This window comes from Vipera ursinii (assembly GCF_947247035.1).
Source record: "Vipera ursinii genome assembly, chromosome: 2".
NCBI classification, from domain to species: Eukaryota; Metazoa; Chordata; class Lepidosauria; order Squamata; family Viperidae; genus Vipera; species Vipera ursinii.
This window is the reverse complement of record NC_139513.1, coordinates 186,911,218-186,933,759: the sequence shown is the minus strand read 5'-3', so window position 1 is coordinate 186,933,759 and position 22,542 is coordinate 186,911,218.

Here is a 22,542-nt window from a genome sequence, read left to right as displayed (position 1 = left end):
GGTGGCGCATCAGCTCCCTCTGGTCCTGGATGAAGCGGATTATCTAGACCCGTACCAATCGGGTTTCAGGCCCGGGCACAGCACGGAGACGGCATTGGTCGCGCTGGTGAATGATCTCTGGAGGGCTCGGGACAGGGGGCATTCCTCTGTCCTATTCCTATTAGACCTCTCGGCGGCTTTCGATACCATCGACCATGGTATCTTGCTGCGGCGTCTCAGGGGATTGGGAGTGGGAGGCACAGTTTTACGGTGGTTCTCCTCCTATCTCTTGGGACGTTCGCAGTCGGTGTTGGCAGGGGGGCAGAGGTCGACCGCGAGGTCTCTCATTTGTGGAGTTCCTCAGGGGTCGGTCCTCTCGCCTCTCCTGTTCAACATCTACATGAAGCCGCTGGGTGAGATCATTCGTGGCTTTGGAGTTGGGTATCATCAGTACGCTGATGATACCCAACTTTTCTTTTCGACCCCAAACCACCCCAGTGATGCCCTCGACGTGATGTCCCGTTGCCTGGAGGCGGTTCGGGTCTGGATGGGGAGGAACAGACTCCAGCTCAACCCCGACAAGACTGAGTGGCTTTGCATATCTTCATCCCGGGTTTATTCGGACATTCCACCTCTAACTATGGGGGGTGAATTATTACCCCCCGTAGATAGGGCTCGCAACTTGGGGGTCCTCCTAGATTCACGGCTCACCTTGGAAGATCATATAGGAGCCGTGACTAGGGGGGCCTTTGCACAGGTTCGCCTGGTGCGTCAGTTGCGGCCCTATCTTAGCCGGGATGATCTGTGCACGGTCACTCATGCGCTCGTGTCCTCTCGTCTGGACTACTGCAACGCTCTCTACATGGGGCTGCCCTTGAGGACCACTCGGAAGCTCCAACTGGTACAGAATGCAGCCGCGAGAGTGGTGTTGGGAGTCTCCCGATACTCCCACGTTACACCTCTGCTCCGTGAGCTGCATTGGTTGCCAGTTGTCTTCCGGGTGAGATTCAAGGTACTGGTAACGGTATTCAAAGCACTCCATGGCATGGGGCCGGAGTACCTCAGGGAACATCTGCTGCCGGCATCAAGCTCCCTGCGCCCTGTGCGTTCCCACAGAGAGGGCCTCCTCAGGGTGCCACCGATCAGAGAATGTCGATTGGTGGCCCCCAGGGGGAGATCCTTCTCTGTGGGCGCTCCGGAGCTGTGGAATCAGCTACCGGTAGAGCTCCGGATGGCGCCCGATCTTCGCTCCTTTCGCCGCGATCTCAAGACATTTTTGTTTGTACAAGCCGGCCTAGCCTGAGGGGGAGTGTTGGGGTTGTTTTATCTTTTGTTTTTTAATTTTTCTGGGGGTTTTTAGCGTTGTATTGTTTTTAACTAGGGCAATTGTTTAATCTGTTTTTAATGTTTGTATTGGTTATTTTATTCTGCCCTGTGAACCGCCCTGAGTCCTCAGGGAGTAGGGCGGTATATAAATGTTATTAAATTAAATTAAAGTTGCTGTTCCTCTGTACTCACATGCCTGGCATCTTTCCTGCTCATTCAAACCCGAAACACAACAGTGGCGACGAAGGTGGGATCCTGCTTCGCCATAGAGCTGAAGTCATGAGGGGACGGCTTTACATGCTGGAGGAAACAGGCATCTTTCCCCCCCTCTCTATCGGCCAGCTAGATCAGCACGCTAAGCGGCCACGTGCTCAGAATCCCCCCTCTGGGCCTGCGGAGCAGGATCCAAGCGCAAGAGAAAGAAGTTGCCAAAAGTCGGCCAGCCCCATGAATTCGACATCTGCCACCCCGAGCAGTGGCCATCGCACCTCGGGCAAGTAGAAAACTACTTACAGGTGAACCAAATCACAGAAGATGGCCTAAAAGCAGCAACTCTACTCTGCATCAGCAGTCCTGAGATGTTCAACTTGGCTGAAAGTCTATTCTCCCCGACACCGATTGAATCCATCTCATTAGCTGATCTCAAACAGAAGCTGAACGGACACTTCAAACCCAGAATGTCGGAGATGGCCTGGCGATTCAGATTCAATCAGAGAGTGCAACGCCCCGGGGAAACTGCTTCAGAGTTCATCGTGGCCTTACGCCAGGCCGCACGCCTCTTCAGGTTTTCCAACCTGGACAAACGCCTACAAGACCGGCTAGTATGCGGCCTTCAAGACAAGGCACTGCAGCAGAGACTTTTTGCAAGACCTAACTTAATGCTACTTGATGCGCAAGATGAAATAATGGCTGATGAAGCAGCCAGAGGCGCGTTCCAAGTAGTACAGACATCCAAAACCCTCAAACCTGAAGAAACAATTCACCACGAAGCAGCTAAGTATGATAAACCACAGTCGATGAAGAAGCAGAAGAGGACAAGCTTCAGAAGCTAGCTGGGACACAAGAGAGAGGACTGGATCACAGAGAGAACAACCGTAAGGCAGCTCTCTTTCCTCGATGCATGGGTTGCGGTGGCAACCATGCACGTGTGAATTGCAGGTTCCGGAGGGCCACATGTCGGGCCTGCGGACAAACGGGACACATTGCCATAGTGTACCAAGCCCGCTCCAGAGAAGGTCAGCTCAAGCAACAATTGGAGAACTTGACAAGGAGAGGTACCGGGGCCCAGAGTCCAACCAGTGTGGTTTTTTTGAGAGCCGGAGATCTATTTGCCGAACTGGGGCCTGCCGCCCCCTAAAGCCTAAACTAAAACTTGAGATTAATTTACAAGGCATTCAATGCAAGATGGAACTAGACTCTGGCTCAGTGATCTCAATTATCTCGTACGAGACTTTTAAAATTGTTTGCAGCCGCAGTAAGCAGTGGGTTAAATTGAGGCCCTCTAGTATCATATTGACCGATTTTCAGAACAACAAGGTTAGAATTAAGGGGGAGGCCACCCTGTCTGTGAAGTTTAAAAAGTTTCATGGGCACCTGGATGTTGTTGTGGTAGAGGGCCAACGAACCAGTTTAATAGGGTTAGATTGGTTTGAGGCATTAGGAATCTTAATTACCGGCATTAATCAAACGCATGGGGGTAACATCGAATCTGTCTGCGAAGAATTTGCAGACATGTTCGATTCAAAGCTAGGAATGTACACAGGGCCCCCAATTTCATTTAAATTAGACCCGAATGTTATGCCCATCAGGATTAAACCAGAAGAGTCCCATTTGCGTTGAAACATAAAATTGAAGCGGAATTGGACAAATTAGTTGAACAAGGAGTGTTGCAGCCTGTAGTTGGGGGCAATGGGAGACCCCTATAGTTACCCCACTTAAACCTAATGGGGAAATCCATATCTGCACGGATTATAAGTGCACCCTAAATAAGGCTTTAAATAAGCATGCTTACCTCGTCCCAATGGTCGGCCATGTTCTCGCTTCCCTTCAGGGTGGCGCCACTTTCACAAAGCTAGACTTGGCGCAGGCGTACCAGCAGCTGCCTGTTAGTGCGGCTATAGCAGCAGCTCAAACTATTGTTACACACAAGGGAGCATTCAGAGTGAATCGTTTGCAGTTTGGCATCAGTGTGGCACCAGGGATATTTCAGGAAATCATGGAACGAACATTAAAGGGCATCCAGAGTGTGTGCCCATACTTTGATGATGTTCTCATCACAGGTGAAACAGAAGAAGTTTTAGCTAATAGACTCAGGGCTGTACTGAGTAGGCTTTGTTCCGCAGGTCTCAAATTAAAAAGAGATAAATGCAGCATTGGGGTTGATTCTACAGAATTTCTGGGATTCCAAATAGATGCAAATGGAATCCACCCCGCAGAATCAAAGATTAGGGCAATTAAAATGGCCCCCAGTCCCAAGAATAAAGCTGAACTACAAGCATTTTTAGGCTTATTAAATTTTTACCATACTTTCCTACCCCACAAAGCTGCTATAGCTGAGCCACTACATAGGCTTCTTGCTAAAAAAGCTGTTTGGAAGTGGACTAGCCTGCATGAGAAAAGTTTCCAGGACCTTAAGGGTCTGCTGTCTGACAAATCTACTGTCACCCACCATTGAATCCAAGCCTGTCTGCATCACTTGTGATGCTTCTCCATATGGAGTGGGAGCTGTATTGAGCCATTTAGAGAAAAATGGGAAGCAAATTCCCATAGCATTTATTCCAGAACTTTATCAGTGGCTGAAAGAAATTATGCACAAATAGATAAGGAAGCTTTAGCCATAGTAGCAGGGATCAAAAAAATTCACGATTATGGACTTCTGGTGGCAACGCCGTGCCGAATGGCGGCTTTTCTCTGGCCGCCTGTCCTGAGGCTTCGTTAGATCCGCGGAGACAGCGACAATCAGCTGTCCTGTGGCTCGTAAACTTCCCCCTCAGGAGAAGAGGGGGAGGTGAGCTTTCCTCGAATAGTGGTAGAGCTCCCCAAGACCTCCCAGAATTATCTGGGGGTCACAGGGTGAGAGCTCCCACGGAGTCCGAGGCTCTCTCCAAGTCCAAGACGCCTTTGCTCCGTGCAGGGGTGAAGCCAGACGCTGCATCCACATCTGCGGATTACAGTGATTTATGATTGCTTTCAAAGCAGACAGAGCTGACCAGGAGGAGTAAAGTTGCAACTATTTAGAACTTTAACTCGAGTGCTTTAATCTTCTCCATACATAAATTAGATCTTGAAAGAGAAAGAGAAAAGATGGTGCCGAAATGTTTTTTTCTTTTTGAAAGAATAAAGTACGAGGACTTTGTTAAAATCTAAACAACATATTGGATTTCAGAGATTTAAAGAATTTTGTTTTTCTTCTTTTTCTTATTATTATTATTATCAAGGGTTCCTCTTCCTCTTTTTTGGATTTTATTTATTTATTTATTTTTTGAAGTGCAGAGGGCAAGTGAAAGTGATTAGAGAAAGTGAATTGTAGCAAGTTGGAAAATGGCTTCGAGACGGCAGGCAGTTCCTGTTGTTTCTAAAACCTCAATCTCTTTGCTAGTGGTTCAATCTGCAACGCAATCCACTTCAAAGCCCAGATCCCCTCCACCCTCTCCTCCACCACCAGCACTTACACTTAAAGACTTGCAGGATGCTTTGAAGCTGCAGGCACAAGAAATGACTCAACAAATAAAGGAAGAGGTAGCTGATCTTCTTGAATTTAAAAATAGAGAGATGAGAGAGAACATTTTGTTTGCATTTCAAGGACTGGCTGCACATATTGAACGTTTAGATGATCGTGTGGATGAAGTTTTGGAAAATAGTGAAAAACTTGAAAATAGAATTGCTATAGCAGAAAACAAAATTGACAAAACTGAGGATGAGGTGATTATTTCACAGTATAAAGAAATGGAATTTGCTTTGAGAATAAGAGGGTTGAGAGAAAACCCTCGTGAGGATTTACTGGAAGAGGTGATTAAAGTCATTGCTCCCATCCTGCGATGGGATCCTAAGGAGTTATCAAGGGAGGTGGAAAAAATTTTTAGGGTCAATTCTTGGATTGCGAGGCAGAAGAAATTACCTAGAGACGTGGTGATTTATTTTTCTAAGAGGTCACTTCGAAATGCGATCATCCAGGCTTTCTATCAACAGAGATTTCAAATTGCAGGTCAAGATATTATAATTCTGAAAGAAATACCTCCCAAGATGTTGAGAAAAAGGAAGGATTTGGGTTTTCTGTCTGATGAGCTCAAAAATCGACAAATTCAGTTCAGATGGGAGATACCTATTGCAATAGTGGTGAATCATGCAGGGACACGATACAGGCTTAATACGATCGCAAAGGCAAATGATTTTTATACTTATGTCCTGAAAGCAGGTTCACCACCATCTCCATTACTTAAGAGAGTGGAAGAAGATAAACAACAAGTTGAAGGCGCATCAGCACAGTTTGTTGGAGAGGCACAATTGGCTGAATCCACTGAACAGAGTTTGCTGTTAAAGGGTGATCCAAAAGAGCAGAGAATGACGCGTGCTGCGCACAAACAGAGAAAAAAGGAATAACTGAAACAGAAGATAGACTCTGGGTCTATGATACAAGGCCCTGTTACTACGGAGCCGGTGGGAGGGGCGCAACCGAAGAGACCAACTGTGGATCTCCAGGTGGTGTTCCAGAGGTTCCAGGTCGCTGAGGATGGCGATAAAGCTTTTGACGTGGAATGTTAATGGTTTAAATTCACCACAAAAAAGAAAGAAAGTGTTTCACTACCTGAAGCAACATAAAAATGATATTGTTTGCTTACAAGAAACTCATATTAGTGCAAAGGATCAAAAGTATTTGATTAACTCCCAGTTGGGACTACATTTTATAGCATCTGCTCCAGATAAAAAGAGTGGAGTGGTTATTTATTTAAGAAGAGACTTATCTGCTACATTAATTGAATCTGATCCACAGGGAAGATATGTTATTATTGAACTATTGCTACAAGGCAAGAAAATTCTTATTATTGGATTATATGCTCCTAACCAACAGCAAAGAAAGTTTTATGTTTTTACATGATATACTAATTCAATTGGATTATAAATCTGTTATTTTGATGAGTGATTGGAATGGTGTTTTGGATTCAAGTAAGGACAAGAAGGGGTCTTTTAAAAATTCTCCTAACTATTCTAGATTGCCTAAAGGTTTTTTTGACTTGAAAGATGACTTGGAACTAAGAGATATTTGGCGGGAATGGAATTTGGAGGACAGAGATTTTACTTTTTTTCGGACAGGCATCAATCGTTTTTCAGGATTGATTTTTTTAAAATTACTGGTGATCTTGTTCCCAGAGTTAAGAATGTCAAGATATTTCCTAGAACGTTGTCGGATCATAGTCCTGTATGGATGGAACTATTTAGGGAAGAGGGGATAAGAAGATCTTGGAGATTGAATGAAAATTTATTTAGATATGATGAACTTTCAGAGAAATGTAAAGATTATTTGAAAGTTTTTTGTTTTGAATATGCATAAAGGAACACCGATTGAAATGGTTTGGGATGCCAGCAAAGCTTACATGAGGGGGATTTTGATTCATATGAACAATGGTCATAGGCGTAAGCAGATGCAAAAATGTAAAGAATTGGAAGAAGAGATTAAATTGAAGGAGAAAGCTTTTACTTTGAATCCATCAGATAAGAGCTTAAGGATTTCAATAAATTTGTTGAAAGAGCAATTTAATATGTTAATGGCGGATCAGGTTGCAACTAATTTGCAATATGCAAAACATAATACTTTTTGTAATGCAAATAAGCCTGGTAGGTGGCTAGCTTATCAATTAAGGAAAAAACAGAAGTTACATACTATAGAGAAAATAGAATATAAAGGTAAAGAAACATATCAACAAAATTTGATTAAAAAGGGTTTCTTGGATTTTTATGAAAAGTTATATGCTAGTGAAAATATACAAACCTTAAATATAGATAAATATTTACAGGAAGCGCATATTCCTACGCTTTCATATGAACAACGGGAAGGGTTGAATTGTTTAATCACTTCTGAAGAAATTATATCAGCAATTAAACAGTTAAAAGTGGGTAAGGCTCCCGGTACAGATGGTTTAACAGCAATTTATTATAAAACTTTATTTGTAGAGATGGTAGAACCTTTAAAGGAACTATTTAATAATATCCAGGCCGGAGGGGAGGTGCCTCCATCCTGGAGAAGGGCTTTTATATCGTTGATCCCAAAGGAGGATCAAGATCTTACTCAGCCTAAGAATTATAGACCTATATCGCTCTTAAATACAGATTATAAGATTTTTGCAAAAATATTGGCAAATAGATTAATGCTAGTCTTGAAACAGACGGTTCATACCGATCAGTCTGGATTTATAACTGGAAGATATATGAAATATAATGTAAGACAAATAGTTAACTTAATTGAGTATTTGGATAAGAATAACCAAGTCCCCGTGGTATTGATATTCTTGGATGCTGAAAAAGCTTTTGATCAGTTGAATTGGCAATTTTCATTGAAAGTTGTGGATAAGATGAATTTTGGGGATAAATTTTTACAATCTATTAAGGCCATATATCAACAACAATCGGCGCAAATTATAAAATTAATGGGGGTTTAACAGATGCATTTAAAATTGAAAAAGGTACAAGACAGGGGTGCCCCCTGTCACCATTATTGTTTGTTTTAACATTGGAGATCTTATTAAAATTTGGGAATCAACTAAAATAAAGGGAATAAAAATAAAGCAGAATGATTATAGGTTAAGTGCATTTGCGGATGACTTGGTTGTTACAACCAATTCAATTCAATCGGTTATAGATTTGATGGAAATCATAATACAATATGGGAAAGTTTCGGGTTTTAAGGTAAATAATAATAAGACTAAAATATTATCTAAAAATATGACTATGAATGTAAAGGATATGTTAGTAAAACTGACAGGTTATGAAATTGTGAAAAAGGTTAAATATTTGGGGGTATATATTACAGCTTCTAATGTGAAATTATATAAGAATAATTATGAGATGTTATGGTTAAAAGTACAAAAGGATTTAAATAATTGGAAAAAATTACAATTATTTTTAAGGTGCCTAATTTGAAATTATATTATGATGCAGTGGTTTTAACATTGGTTAGTGATTGGCTTAATTTGACCAATAAAAGTATACTTTATCTTGAGGGATGGGATTTATTATATGGGTGGCATGCATATCTGATTTATGATAAAAAAAGTTGATAAGGCTTTTAAGTCTCATATTTTAAGAAGTGCTTTATTGCGTGTTTGGAGAAAGTATTATTATAAGCTGAATTATAAAATACCAATTTGGGGGATTCCTGGACATGCAATAGAGGGGGTATCTATGGGTGTGAATTTGGAGATGATTTCTTATAAGCAACTACTTAGATTGGTAGGGAATGATTGGCAACTAAGGTCAGTAGCCGAGTTAAAGCAAGAAAATATCGTACAGTCTTGGTTTCAGTATACTCAATTGCAAGCTAGGTGGAAGTTAGATCAGAAGGTTGGTTTGACACTGATGGATGAAAATTTGGTGAAACAGATCAAAGATCAAACTCGAGTGCATATAAAGAGAATTTATAATGCTTTAATAGAATTGGATTCGGAAACGGAATTGGTAAAGGATTGTATGGTAAAGTGGGCTCAAAACATTCAAGAACCGATTCCATTGGATGTGTGGGAGGTAATTTGGGTTAGAAATGTAAAATTTACTCAAGCCCAAAATTTAAGAGAAAATTTTTATAAAATGTTTTATAGATGGTATTTGGATCCTAAAAAGCTGTCTTGTATGTATTCTGATTTACAGCCCAAATGTTGGAGATGTGGTAGTTTGGATGCTACTTATTTTCATATTTGGTGGACCTGTAGAAATATAAAAGCTTTTTGGATTAAAATTTGGTGGAACATTCAAAAGATTTTTAGGAGAAAGATAAAGTTTACTCCACAATTATTTTTATTGGGTGTTATTACAGATTGTGATACTAAAGAAATTAATTTGATGTTGAATTTGATAACAGCTGCGAGGTTATTGGTAGGGCAATATTGGAAGAAGGACTGTCTGCCTACTATAGAGGAGTGGACGCTTAAGGTGTCAAATTTAGCAGAAATGGCTAAGATTTCTGCTTACTTGAAGGATTATTCACAAGAAAGATACATTTCGGTTTTGAGAAGATGGATAGATTATATTCAGAAAAAATATGGGACTAAAAAGTTCCATTTAGCTTATGAGTAAATTTTAGATTGTTCTAATTTTTTTTAAAAAAATATTTTATATATATATATATTACATTTTTAGAGAGTTTGTAATTATGTCATAGGCGGGTTAAAGTGTATTATGTATTTGGTTATTTATATAGTTGATTAATGTTAGTTAGATTATGATTACTATATATTTGTAACCCTGTAACCAGCTTTGGGAAATGGGGGAGGGGGAGGGGGGTTTTGGGGGGGTTTGGGGATGGGATAATATTGTAACTTTTATAAAACTTTTCAATAAATAAATAATTAAAAAAATCACGATTATCTATATGGTAGAAAATTTACTGTGTTCACTGATCACAAGCCCCTCTTGGGCTTGTTCACAACAGAAAAGCAAACGCCCCACATATTATCACCTAGAATGCTCAGGTGGTCCATATTTTTGTCTGCCTATAATTTTAAAATGGTTCACAAACCTGGAAAAGAAATGGGCCATGCTGATGGCCTAAGTAGGCTACCCTTACCATCTATTGATCCTGATCCAGCCCCTGCTGCACAAATACTGTCCATACAGGAGTTACCTGAATTCCCCCTCCATGCAGGGGACATAGCTGCTGAGACTGCTTCAAATAAGATTCTGAGCAGAGTCCTGTCTTGGGTATTCACAGGATGGCAAGACAGAAGTCCAGGCCCTGAGTTCCAAGCTTATTTTCTAAGAAGGCATGAGTTATCAGCTCACAAAGGATGTTTATTGTGGGGAAATAGGGTCATCATACCCTCAGTCTTGAGAGATAGGGTACTACAGTCCCTACATGAGGGACATCCTGGCATAGTGCGCATGAAGGCATTAGCTAGAAGCTACCTGTGGTGGCCTGGGTTAGACAAGGCTGTTGAGGAGCAGGTACATGGATGCTATATTTGCCAAAGGTCTAGACCAGAAATGCCCCAGGCACCTGTCCACAGGTGGGAGGCAACTCACACGTCCTGGTCCAGAGTCCATATCGATTACGCTGGCCCATTTCAAGGACAGCTCTTCTTAATTTAATTTAATTTAATTTAATTTATTAATATTTCTATACCGCCCTTCTCCCTGAGGACTCAGGGCGGTGTACAGGGCAAGAATAAAACACAGAAATGTACAAAAATTAAAAGATAATTAAATGCATGCCCGATTAAAATACAATTGATACATAGTAAAAAACCCAATAAAAATGATAAAAAACCCCACCAATCCCCCCTCAGGCCAGGCCGGCTTGCTCGAACAAGTATGTTTTCAGATCGTGGCGAAAGGAGCGCAGATCGGGCGCCGTCCGGAGCTCAACTGGTAACTGGTTCCATAGCTCCGGGGCGCCCACAGAGAAGGATCTCCCCCTGGGGGCCACGAGACGGCATTCTCTGACCGGTGGCACCCTGAGGAGGCCCTCTCTGTGGGAACGCACAGGGCGCAGGGAGCTTGATGCCGGCAGCAGATGTTCCCTGAGGTACTCCGGCCCCATGCCATGGAGGGCTTTGAACACCATTACTAGCACCTTGAATCTCACCCGGAAGACAACTGGCAACCAATGCAGCTCACGGAGCAGAGGTGTCACATGGGAGTATCGGGAGACTCCCAACACAACTCTTGCGGCTGCATTCTGTACCAGTTGGAGCCTCCGGGTGGTCCTCAAGGGAAGCCCCATGTAGAGAGCGTTGCAGTAGTCTAGATGAGAGGTCACGAGCGCGTGAGTGACCGTGCATAAATCATCCCGGCTTAGATAGGGCCGCAACTGGCGCACCAGGCGAACCTGGGCGAAAGCCCCCCTAGTCACGGCCACCATGTGATCTTCCAAGGTAAGCCGCGAATCTAGGAGGACTCCCAAGTTGCGAGCCCTATCTACGGGGGGTAATAATTCACCCCCCATAGAAAGAGATGGAATATCCGAATAGACCCGGGATGAAGGTATGCAAAGCCACTCGGTCTTGTCGGGGTTGAGTCGAAGTCTGTTCCTCCCCATCCAGACCCGAACCGCCTCCAGGCAACGGGACATCACGTTGAGGGCATCACTGGGGTGGTTTGGGGTAGAAAGAAAAAGCTGGGTATCATCAGCGTACTGATGATACCCAACTCCAAAGCCACGAATGATCTCACCCAGCGGTTTCATATAGATGTTGAACAGGAGAGGCGAGAGGACCGACCCCTGAGGAACTCCACAAACGAGAGACCTCGCGGTCGACCTCTGCCCTCCTGTCAACACCGACTGCGAGCGTCCCTGGAGATAGGAGGAGAACCACTGTAAAACCGTGCCTCCCACTCCCAATCCCCTGAGACGCCGCAGCAGGATACCATGGTCGATGGTATCGAAAGCCGCTGAGAGGTCTAATAGGACTAGAACAGAGGAATGACCCCTGTCCCGAGCCCTCCAGAGATCATTCACCAGCGCGACCAATGCCGTCTCCGTGCTGTGCCCGGGCCTGAAACCCGATTGGTACGGGTCTAGATAATCCGCTTCATCCAGGACCAAAGGGAGCTGATGCGCCACCACACTCTCAACAACCTTCGCAAGAAAGCGAAGGTTGGAGACCGGACGAAAGTTGTTCAATACATCTGGGTCCAAGGCAGGCTTCTTGAGGAGGGGCCTCACCACCGCCTCTTTCAAGACGGCAGGGAAGCTACCCTCACTCAAAGAAGCTGATATAACTGCCTGGAACCAGCTGCGTGTCCTCTCCCAGGCTGCATAAACCAGCCAGGAAGGGCACGGGTCCAATAAACATGTGGTGGAGCTCAGTCTCCCCATAATCCTGTCCACTTCCTCCGGAGTCACAGAATCAAACTCCTCCCAAGTGATATCGACAAGACCACCCGCGTCCTGATCGCCAGACTCTGCCCAGTTGGAGTCCAAACCGGTCCGAATCCGAGTGATTTTGTCCGACAGATAATTGTTAAACTCCTCGGCACGACCCTGCAAGGGTTCCTCCCTCACCTCCTGATTAAGGAGGGAGCGAGTCACCCTAAACAGAGCGGCCGGGCGATTATCTGCGGACGCGATAAGGGTAGCGAAGTGATTGGACCTCGCCACCCTTATCGCAGCGAGATAAGACCTAATATGGGATCTTAGTCGCAATCGGTCGGATTCGGATCGGCTGGACCTCCAACCGCTCTCTAGGCCCCGTCTCCGGCGCTTCATCTCCCGGAGCTCCGTGGAGAACCATGGAGCTCGACGGGATCTGCATCGGGTCAGGGGCCGCAAGGGTACAACTCGGTCAAGAGCCTCAGTGGCTGCCCTTTCCCAAGCTTCCACTAAGGCATCTGCCGAGCTGTGAGTGGGGGAGGCAGGTGGGGACCCCAGCGCTGCCTGGAATCTCGCGGAATCCATTAAGCGTCTGGGGCGGTACCATCTAACTGGTTCCACACACCCACGGCGGGGGGTGGCAAAACGGAAGACCAGCCGCAGGAGATGATGATCGGTCCATGACAGGGGCATAATAATTGGAGAGCCCCCACCAAGATCATCTAACCACCGACCAGATAAGAAAACTAGGTCAAGGGTGTGGCCTCCCTCATGAGTCGGTCCTGAAATTACTTGCGTCAGGTCCATGGCCGTCATGGAAGCCATGAACTCCCGAGCCAACTCAGATGATCCTCCCAGAGATGGTAGATTGAAGTCCCCCAAAACTATGAGTTTCGGGAACTCAACCACCAACCCAGAGAGGACATCGAGAAGCTCAGGCAGGGCTGCTGCTGCGTGACTAGGCGAAAGGTACACCAGCAGCAAGCCCAACTGCGCACCAGGGCCGCATCTCAAGAAGAGAGACTCACACCCGACTATCTGCGGAACGGTGGCCTCCCGCGGAGCTAAGGTCTCCCTCATAACAACAGCCACTCCCCCACCCCTACCCTGAGCCCGAGGCCGGTGTAGCACCCGGAAACCTGGTGGGCAGAGATCAGCCAGAGGAATACTGCCCTCTGGGCCCAACCAAGTCTCCGTGATGCAAGCCAGGTCCGCCTGCTCACCCTCGACCAAGTCACGGACGAGAGGAGCTTTATTAACGACAGACCTGGCATTGAAGTACACCAGCCGGAGCTCAGGAGGCTGCACATCCTCACTCCCGGGACCTTGGGGTAGAACAAGAGGGTCGGAACGCCTCACCGCTTGCAAGTAGCGGAGAGGCCTTCCCTGAGATCGATACGGCCCTCTGTTCCTGCACCTGCTGCCATTCCCTAACGTCGTGGGAATAGGCATTCCCATGACTTGCCCTGGAGCCCCGGGGTTGACCGACCCACGCTCCTCCCCTCCGCAATCAATCCCGGCCCTGGCCTGAACAGTGGTTGCTGGACTGCCCCCCATATCCGAACAACCAAAAGAAGTTCCCACCCCCCTCCCTAACCTCCTAAAAAATTTAACCAAAAAACTAACCAGGGGCCTCCTATTTGGCTTATATCGGAGGTCCCTACCCATGCCCAGCCATCTCTCAGGGTCCCAACACTCGGGCCCTTCATCAAGAGGAGATGTAAACAGTAAGGCGGGTCGGTCCCAGGATGGGGGGGCCCCCCTGAGAGCGTATAAGGTCGTGCTAGAATAAGTCAGACGCATGATCTTAACAAGTCCGACAAAAAAACAGCAAGGCAGACCAGATCAACATGGGAGGATCTCCAAATAAATAAATCGAACGCAAATGACCAGAGAGCCAGCCCAGCTCCACTGCCACTAGAGCTGGGAAATCCCGGGACAGATCGAATCCCGCCCTCTCACGGCGGTCAAAGCCAGGGGGCAACCTGGTACATACAAACCGGGGGAGCAATACCCCCCAGAGCTCTCACCTCTGGGAGGCAGCAGATGTAAAAAACTTAACCACTCTCCCACAGTGGTTACAACCCGGGCCTTCTATTATAGGGGAGGGGGGAGAAGGGGAGGGAGTTAGAGCAAAGAATCTATGAAATACATCAGGATTAATAAGCTGGCATGGTCACAAAATGGTAGGAGAGATTCTGGTTATATAAGTCACTTCCATGTTGCAAAAAAGACTGGATGATAGTCAGTCAAGAAGGGAAACCACAACATGGTCCAATGATTTTCTGGCGGTGCAGAGATTAAATTTTGCCTCACAAATGTCCGAGGCAACAGCGTCCGCGTTCCACCACCAGGCCAGGTCACCATATCAGAGAGGCCCACTCCCTTCACCGTCAGCCATCTCGGAAACCAGCTAAACGACATCTCCACCACTCCAGCATTTTCACCCCCCCGCCGCTCCAAGCCACGATTCATAGTCATTCCAGCAACACGCGGCTCCCCAAGCAGCAGGAAGGCATTCCGGAGCATCACCGAGCTGTAAACAATTAATCTGGGTGTCACAGATCTCAGGAACACCACCAGGCTCCGTAGAAGGGGTCTCGGGACCTCCGTTACACAAACGGTCAGCCGGTCGGAGCCACGCTGAGCGGAGCTTCAGCAAAAAATCAAGGTCTTTCCAGGCGCCTCAGCAGCCTCCGCAGTCTCCATCGGGGCTCCGCCCAGCTCCTCCGCCTCGAACAGCCTCCATCGGAAATTTCATTGCATACAGCACTAATTGTAGTAGATAGCCACTCAAAATGGCTGGAAGTAGTTCCAGTCCCCAACATGACTACTGCCAGGACCATCCAGGTGCTGAGGAAACTTTTTGCCACACATGGGTTACCTGATGTCCTGGTCTCAGATAATGGGGCTCAATTTACCGCTGCTGGAGGGTTGGAAAATAATACAACCCTTGGAAAAGGGTTATAAGGATATTACCTTGAGTGGGGTCAATCACTCAGAATCAAATGTTGGTGGTTGAGAGTGAGTTTTATAATCCTTGAATAAGGGTTATAGGAGTATATAACCTTGAATGATGATGATGATAACTTTATTGTCACTTTGAATGTACACCAATCGGCATACATCAAAATGAAATTTCATTGCATACAGCTCTCAAAGGGTCACCACCTCCAATATATACTCCTTGTTCGGGGCCCGCTCAAATTTCACATTATCCATTTTAGTCTCTAGGGAGTGAACAATGGCAAACAGGACAGATGGAAATGGGGCTCCATGTGGATTAGCCCTCAAATTCGCTTGTATTCTGACAACCTCGCCTTCTTTCCTTTTTCTGATCCTGACTCTTCCACCCTTTCCTTAAAGAGGCCTTGCTTCTTTTCGCCCCTGGAGCAAGCTGCTGCCGCCGCCACCAACTCCTCCAAAAGCCTCTCTCTCTTCCTCTGGGCCTGCCGACAGCCTCATCCAGTTCCTTCGCTCCATAAGCTCCAGGTCCTCTCCTCCTCTGCCTCCTCTGGAAACAGCCCTGATTTGCAGTAGAATCCATCACTGGGCCAGCAGTCATATCTTGCTGCTGGCAGAACAAATTCAAACAGCGCCAACGACTTTTAACGGTCTCACCAACAGTTCCAAAACAACTAGAAACTCGCCAGGCCAGCAAAGATTGTTGGTCGTATGTCGTATGTTACCTTAGTTCCACCATGTTGCTCAAACACGTTAAAATCTTCCTGATCATGTGGCCTATAGCCCTTACTATCCCTCCCAAAACTATTCACCTTCAAGGGCCAATGCAGCCGCAGCCATTCCAGGCGCCGCCATCTTAGAACTAGTTCTCCTCCTCCTCCTCCTCCTCCTCCTCCTCCTCCTCCTCCTCTCTGTAATGCCCACTCCCTTCTAGCCCTGATGATGTTACTTAGTCAAGTCATGAAATGTCTGCAAGAAAACTACCAAGCCCAGCGAGCATTAAGGACCCCCTATCCCCCTCCTTTTTCTCCTCCTTCTCCTCCTCCTCCATGGGATCAATTGAATGGGGTCAATCATTCAACCACGTATTGGGAGTTAGAGTAAAAGATGTAAACCTGTAATAATATAGAGTTATACTGTCTGATCCTTAAAAGGGGAAGGGGTGTTATGTATTGGGGTTTGGAGAAACACCTATTCACCTGCATACTGGGAACTAACAGTTCTCCAGCACACATACTGAGTTCTAACAGTTCAGGCGGGAACCAAAATAGTGGGAATAATGGGTTCAATCTGATTGGTTGTATGAAGGTATATAAAGAGTACATGTACACTCTACCCCCTCAGTACAGTTATGGTTATCAATAAAGTTGCTGTTCCTCTGTACTCACATGCCTGGCATCTTTCCTGCTCATTCGAACCCGAAACACAACAATAGATATACAGGTGAAACTCGAAAAATTAGAATATCGTGCAAAAGTTCATTTATTTCAGTAATGCAACTTAAAAGGGGAAACTAATATATGAGATAGACTCATTACATGCAAAGCAAGATAGTTCAAGCCATGATTTGTCCTAATTGTAATGATTATGGCGTACAGCTCATGAAAACCCCAAATCCACAATCTCAGAAAATTAGAATATTATATGCAATCAATAAAACAAGGAGTGTACATAGAACAATATTGGACCTCTGAAAACTATAAGCATGCATATGTACTCAGTACTTGCTTTGGGCCCCTTTTGCAGCAATTACTGCCTCAATGCGGCGTGGCATGGAAGCAATCAGCTTGTGGCACTGCTGAGGTGTTATGGAAGACCAGGATGCTTCAATAGCGGCCTTCAGCTCTTCTGCATTGTTCGGTCTCATGTCTCTCATCTTTCTCTTGGCAATGCCCCATAGATTCTCTATGGGGTTCAGGTCAGATGTGTTTGCTGACCAATCAAGCACAGTAATCCCACGGTCATTGAACCAGGTTTTGGTGCTTTTGGCAGTGTGGGCAGATGCCAAGTCCTGCTGGAAAATGAAGTCAGCATCCCCATAAAGCTTGTCTGCGGAAGGAAGCATGAAGTGCTCCAAAATCTCCTGGTAGACGGCTGCGTTGACCCTGGACTTAATGAAGCACAGTGGACCAACACCAGCAGATGACATGGCTCCCCAAATCAACATAGACTGTGGAAACTTCACACTGGACTTCAAGCATCTTGCAGTGTGTGCCTCTCCATTCTTCCTCCAGACTCTGGGTCCTTGGTTTCCAAATGAGATGCAAAAGTTGCTCTCATCAGAAAAGAGGACTTTGGACCACTGAGCAACAGACCAGGTCTGTTTTTCTTTAGCCCAGGTAAGACGCTTCTGACGTTGTTTGTTGTTCAGGAGCGACTTGAGAAGAGGAATATGACATTTGAAGCCCATGTCCAGGATCCATCTGTGTGTGGTGGCTCTTGATGCACTGACTCCAGCCTCAGTCCACTCCTTGTGAAAGTCCCCAACACTTTTGAATGGCCTTTTCCTGACAATCCTCTCCAGGCTGCGGTCATCCCTGCTGCTTGTGCACCTTTTTCTTCCACACTTTTCCCTTCCACATATCTATTAATGTGCTTTGATACAGCACTTTGGGAACATCCAACTTCTTTTGCAATTACCTTTTGAGGCTTTCCCTCCTTATGGTGGGTGTCAATGATGGTTTTCTGCACAACTGTCAGGTCAGCAGTCTTCCCCATGATTGTGATTTCTACTGAACCAGACTGAGAGACCATTTAAAGGCTCATTAACCCTTTGCAGGTGTTATGGCTTAATTAGCTGATTAGAGTGGGACACTTTGAGCCTAGAATATTGCACCTTTTCACAATATTCTAATTTTCTGAGATGCTGTAAGCCATAATCATCACAATTATGATAACGGCTTGAACTATCTTGCTTTGCATGTAATGAGTCTATCTCATATATTAGTTTCCCCTTTTAAGTTGCATTACTGTAATAAATGAATGTTTGCACAATATTCTAATTTTTCGAGTTTCACCTGTAGATTACCTTGCATAGATTTCAAAATTTCCTGAATATTTTCCAAATTTTCTAGCTTTATTTAAATCTTTTTACCATGAATAGAAATTAGTAATATGACTACAAATATGTCTTAAAAGCATCCAAACATTAAATTCACCAAGCAATGATTAACTTAGGCTGGGATCAGATGAAACAAAGTAGAAATCTTTTTATCATATTTCACATTTAAATATTTTTAGGGAGATGGCATGGGGGAAATTTCTTTATTATAGTTTCAGTATATTCTTATGGTCCTTCCTTCCTTCCTTCCTTCCTTCCTTCCTTCCTTCCTTCCTTCCTTCCTTCCTTCCTTCCTTCCTTCCCTCCCTCCCTCCCTCTTTCCTTCCTTCCTTCCTTCCTTCCTTCCTTCCTTCCTTCCTTCAATTTTGTACTGTCTTTTCTTCAAATTCTTTATTTTTAATTTTGTAAATCAAGAGTTTTTCTTTTCTTATGTTTTTAAAGTTTGTGTCAGAACCCATTCCTGTTTCATTTCTATCCATCCCATATCAACTATTCTTAATAAAAGTTCCTGTTGGAAGAAATTGTTTCCAAGAGTTCTGCTTTCTTAAGATGTGGGATTGAAATGGATCCTGACATTTTGTTTTTAATTTTATCCCAGTTAAGTATGCATTATTTTCTTTTTCCTTGCTCTATTTTTATACAATAATTTTACACAAATTGTTTTTAGTTGCTACCTGGAAAGTAAAAGGGCACAATTATCCTTATTGTACAGTTATTATTTAAACTGAACAATTTCAAACAGGAGCTATTTATAAAGCACTCTTATTATTCCAGGTAAGGATATTTAATCTAGAAGATGGGTAGGTCATATGCATATTACTGATACTTCAAAATTTACTACATGCATTGTTAACTTTGACTAATAAATCTTAAAAACTGTTGTAAAACAAAAATACTTTTAAAATATTCATCAGTAAATGTACTGATAATTGCATGGCACTAATTAATTAATGAGGCATTACTAAGGACTATCCAGTTGTTATTTATATACAGGTGTTTTGAGTATCTTTCTAGTTTAACAAGTAGATCAGATAAATGTCACTAGAGATTTTAATCAAGTTTTGGATCCTTTGTTAGATCATAATGTTGTTCCAGCTGATTTAATTATCTTACATCAAAAAATTTACAAGCTTATTTGCAGGACTTTAATTTAATGGATACATACAACATTTTAGTTTCTCTCAGCAAGAATATACTTTTTTTCCCTGTCTTTCACATTAGACTTGTACTTATTTTGTCAGTGTCTAGTCATATTGTAATATTGGTATTGTTTCAATAGCCAATCATAGCAACATTATAAATTGCTATCCCTTCAAAAAAAATGTAAAAATGAAACAAGACCTTGGATTCTTCATCTCAACAATATGAATGTAGAATCTGTCAATTTTGAATGGCAGAAAATAATAATAATAATAATAATAATAATAATAATAATAATAATAATAATAATAATAATAATAATTTGGAAGGGACCTTGGAGGTCATCTAGTCCTACCCCCTGCTAAGGCAGGAAACCCTATACCATTTCAGGCAAATGGCTGTCCAGTCTCTTCTTAAAAACTTCCAGTGTTGGAGCATTCACCACTTCTGGAGGCAGGTTGTTCCACTGGTTAATTGTTCTAACTGTCAGGAAATTTCTCCTTAGTTCTAGGTTGCTTCTCTCCTTGACTAGTTTCCATCCATTGCTTCTTGTCCTGCTTTCAGGCGCTTTGGAGAATAGCTTGGCTCCCTCTGGGGATTACCTGTCTAATCAAGAAGACAAGGTGGTATTTTCCAGAAGTAAACTCTCAGTCTGATGGAGTATTACTTTCCTAAGCTTGGTTGTTCCAGAAATTCTTGACTCTCACAAAATCTCTCTTTCTTGTTTTTATCAAAATGTTTGACAAAATATCTCAACAATATTCTGATTAGCAAGTTTGTTAAATGTGAGCTGGAAGGTATGGTAATTAAGTGGATACACAGCTGGCTCAAAGAATGACGTATCAAATGAGATGCCCCAAGTCTTAGGCCTGAAGTCCTCCATATTTTTATTCATAGTTTGAATGAAAAAGTCAAGGGAGTTGTTATTAGAGTTGATTATTGCCAAAAAAGGATGAAATTGCTAATTTCCTAGAAAAGAGAAATAACAGAAACTTTTTAGCTGGGGTAAAAACATGTCAAGATATAACTGCATGATCAGTTTTTCCTTTTTTAATAGGCAGCACTTTTTTTTTAAAAAAGGGCAGAGCTTCTATCATGCAATTACAAATAGCATTTTGTCTTTTTTTGATCCCCACAATAAATAGCAGCTTATGATTGTATCGACCTTTTTTGGCAGCTCTTGACTCATACTTAAGCAGCATTCAACTAGAACACGTAGATCTAGACCAACTAACCTAAGGTGAATTAAGCCTAATTGGGTGTTTCTGAGTGAATTAGTGAGCATTTTTTCTGTGTGTGAATTTTGAGTGCATTTGAACAGCAAATCAACCCTTCATTTGGTTCTACGGGAACTTAGTTGGTCCCTGGAGTGGTGCAGAGTTTGACCCTTTTATGTGAGTGCCAGAGGCTGAGAAGAGAGTGAGCAGAGATTTTTGCCCCAGCATAATAGACTTAGTTGACTTTCTGCTCTTAGGAAATTTTGTTTCCCGTGATGGGGAGTTTTTGTGAGCAGAGCTGGGTTAAGAGACTGGCTATTGACCTGAGCCCTGTGGCCACTTCTGACTTTTGCCCCCCTATCCCTAAGTCAGGATATTGCTGCTAAGGTTTCTTTGAACTCATGTAATTTCTGCCTCTTACTGCCTGCAGAATGGAAATACCTCATTTGGACTGATCCCATTTCGTTTTATGAGCCATTCTTGACCATAGCTCTGCAAGTGCTGTGGGGTGAAGGAAGAGTGGGTGGTGATTGGGAGTGGAAGAAGGAGATTGAGGCAATAGGTGTTTGGTGACTCCCAGCTGTTTTTATTGGGAAAAGTAATATTATTTCAGATGTTAAAGAATGGTTGTCAGAAATGTGGGATCTATCTGTTTTGGAAAAGGGAATATTTTTTCCTAATCAAAGGATGGCAGACATTTGGGGACATATTACAATAATATTTTGTATCATTCATATTATAATAGTGAATTTATGAGTAAACCAATGACTACAGTACTGATAAGTATAAACTATAGACTTCTTTTTAGTCTAAATTTTTAGTTTACATATTTAATTTTAAAGTTTTTCCTTTCAGATTAAAGATTCTGTTATTGTGTACAGGTAATCCTCGAGTTACAACCACAATTGAGCCCAAAATTTAAGTTGCTAAGTGAAACATTTGTTAAGTGAGTTTGCCCCATTTTACAATTTTTCTTGTGATAGTTGTTGTGAATAATTGCATTTGTTAAGTTAGCAACATGATTGTTAAATGAATCTGGTTTCCCCACTGAATTTGCTGGTCAAAAGATCACTAAAGGGGATCACATGACCCTGGGACACTGCAACCATCATCAATGACTCAGTTGCCAAGCATCTAAATTTTGATCAAATGACCATGAGGATGCTACAACCGTTCTAAGAATGAAAAACAGTCATAAGTCACTTTTTCAATGTCATTGTAATTTTGAACTGTCACTGAATGTACTGTTATAAGTAGAGGACTACTCATATGTATACATTAATTAAATAATAATAAAAACATATAGCTCTGTGAGTGTCTGCATACAGGAGGATCTGAGGTTATTGTGGTGGAGGGAGGCTGGATGTACTTTATAGCCTGGGAGGGGGCAAGAGGTTGCAGGATAGGGGAAGGCAGGCAGTTTCATCATTACAATACTTATGGCAGATAGAGAAGATATGGTGGGAAGCTGCAAGCAAGTTGTTCACAAAAATGACAGGGCTGGCAATTTGGAGGTTGTTCAATCTAAGTAAAGTATACTGATAGCTTTGATCGGGGTAAGGAAATATGGTGCCTGATGGTACCAAAGAAAGTGAAGCTGCCATGTTATTTCACTCTGGGATCTCATTCTGCATTTCCAGTAGCTGAGAGTCTCATTCATGCAGGTTTTTTGGCTTTTGGAGCTGTTGAGGTTTCAAGACAGTGCAGAATCACACTACTGACATGGTACAAACAGCCAAGCTGCTTCGTATAAACCTCATACAATATTTGTGAACTAAAGCAATTTTCCTTGGCAAAGAGACTTAATTTCAAAATTTCTGCTTTTATGAATAAGTAAG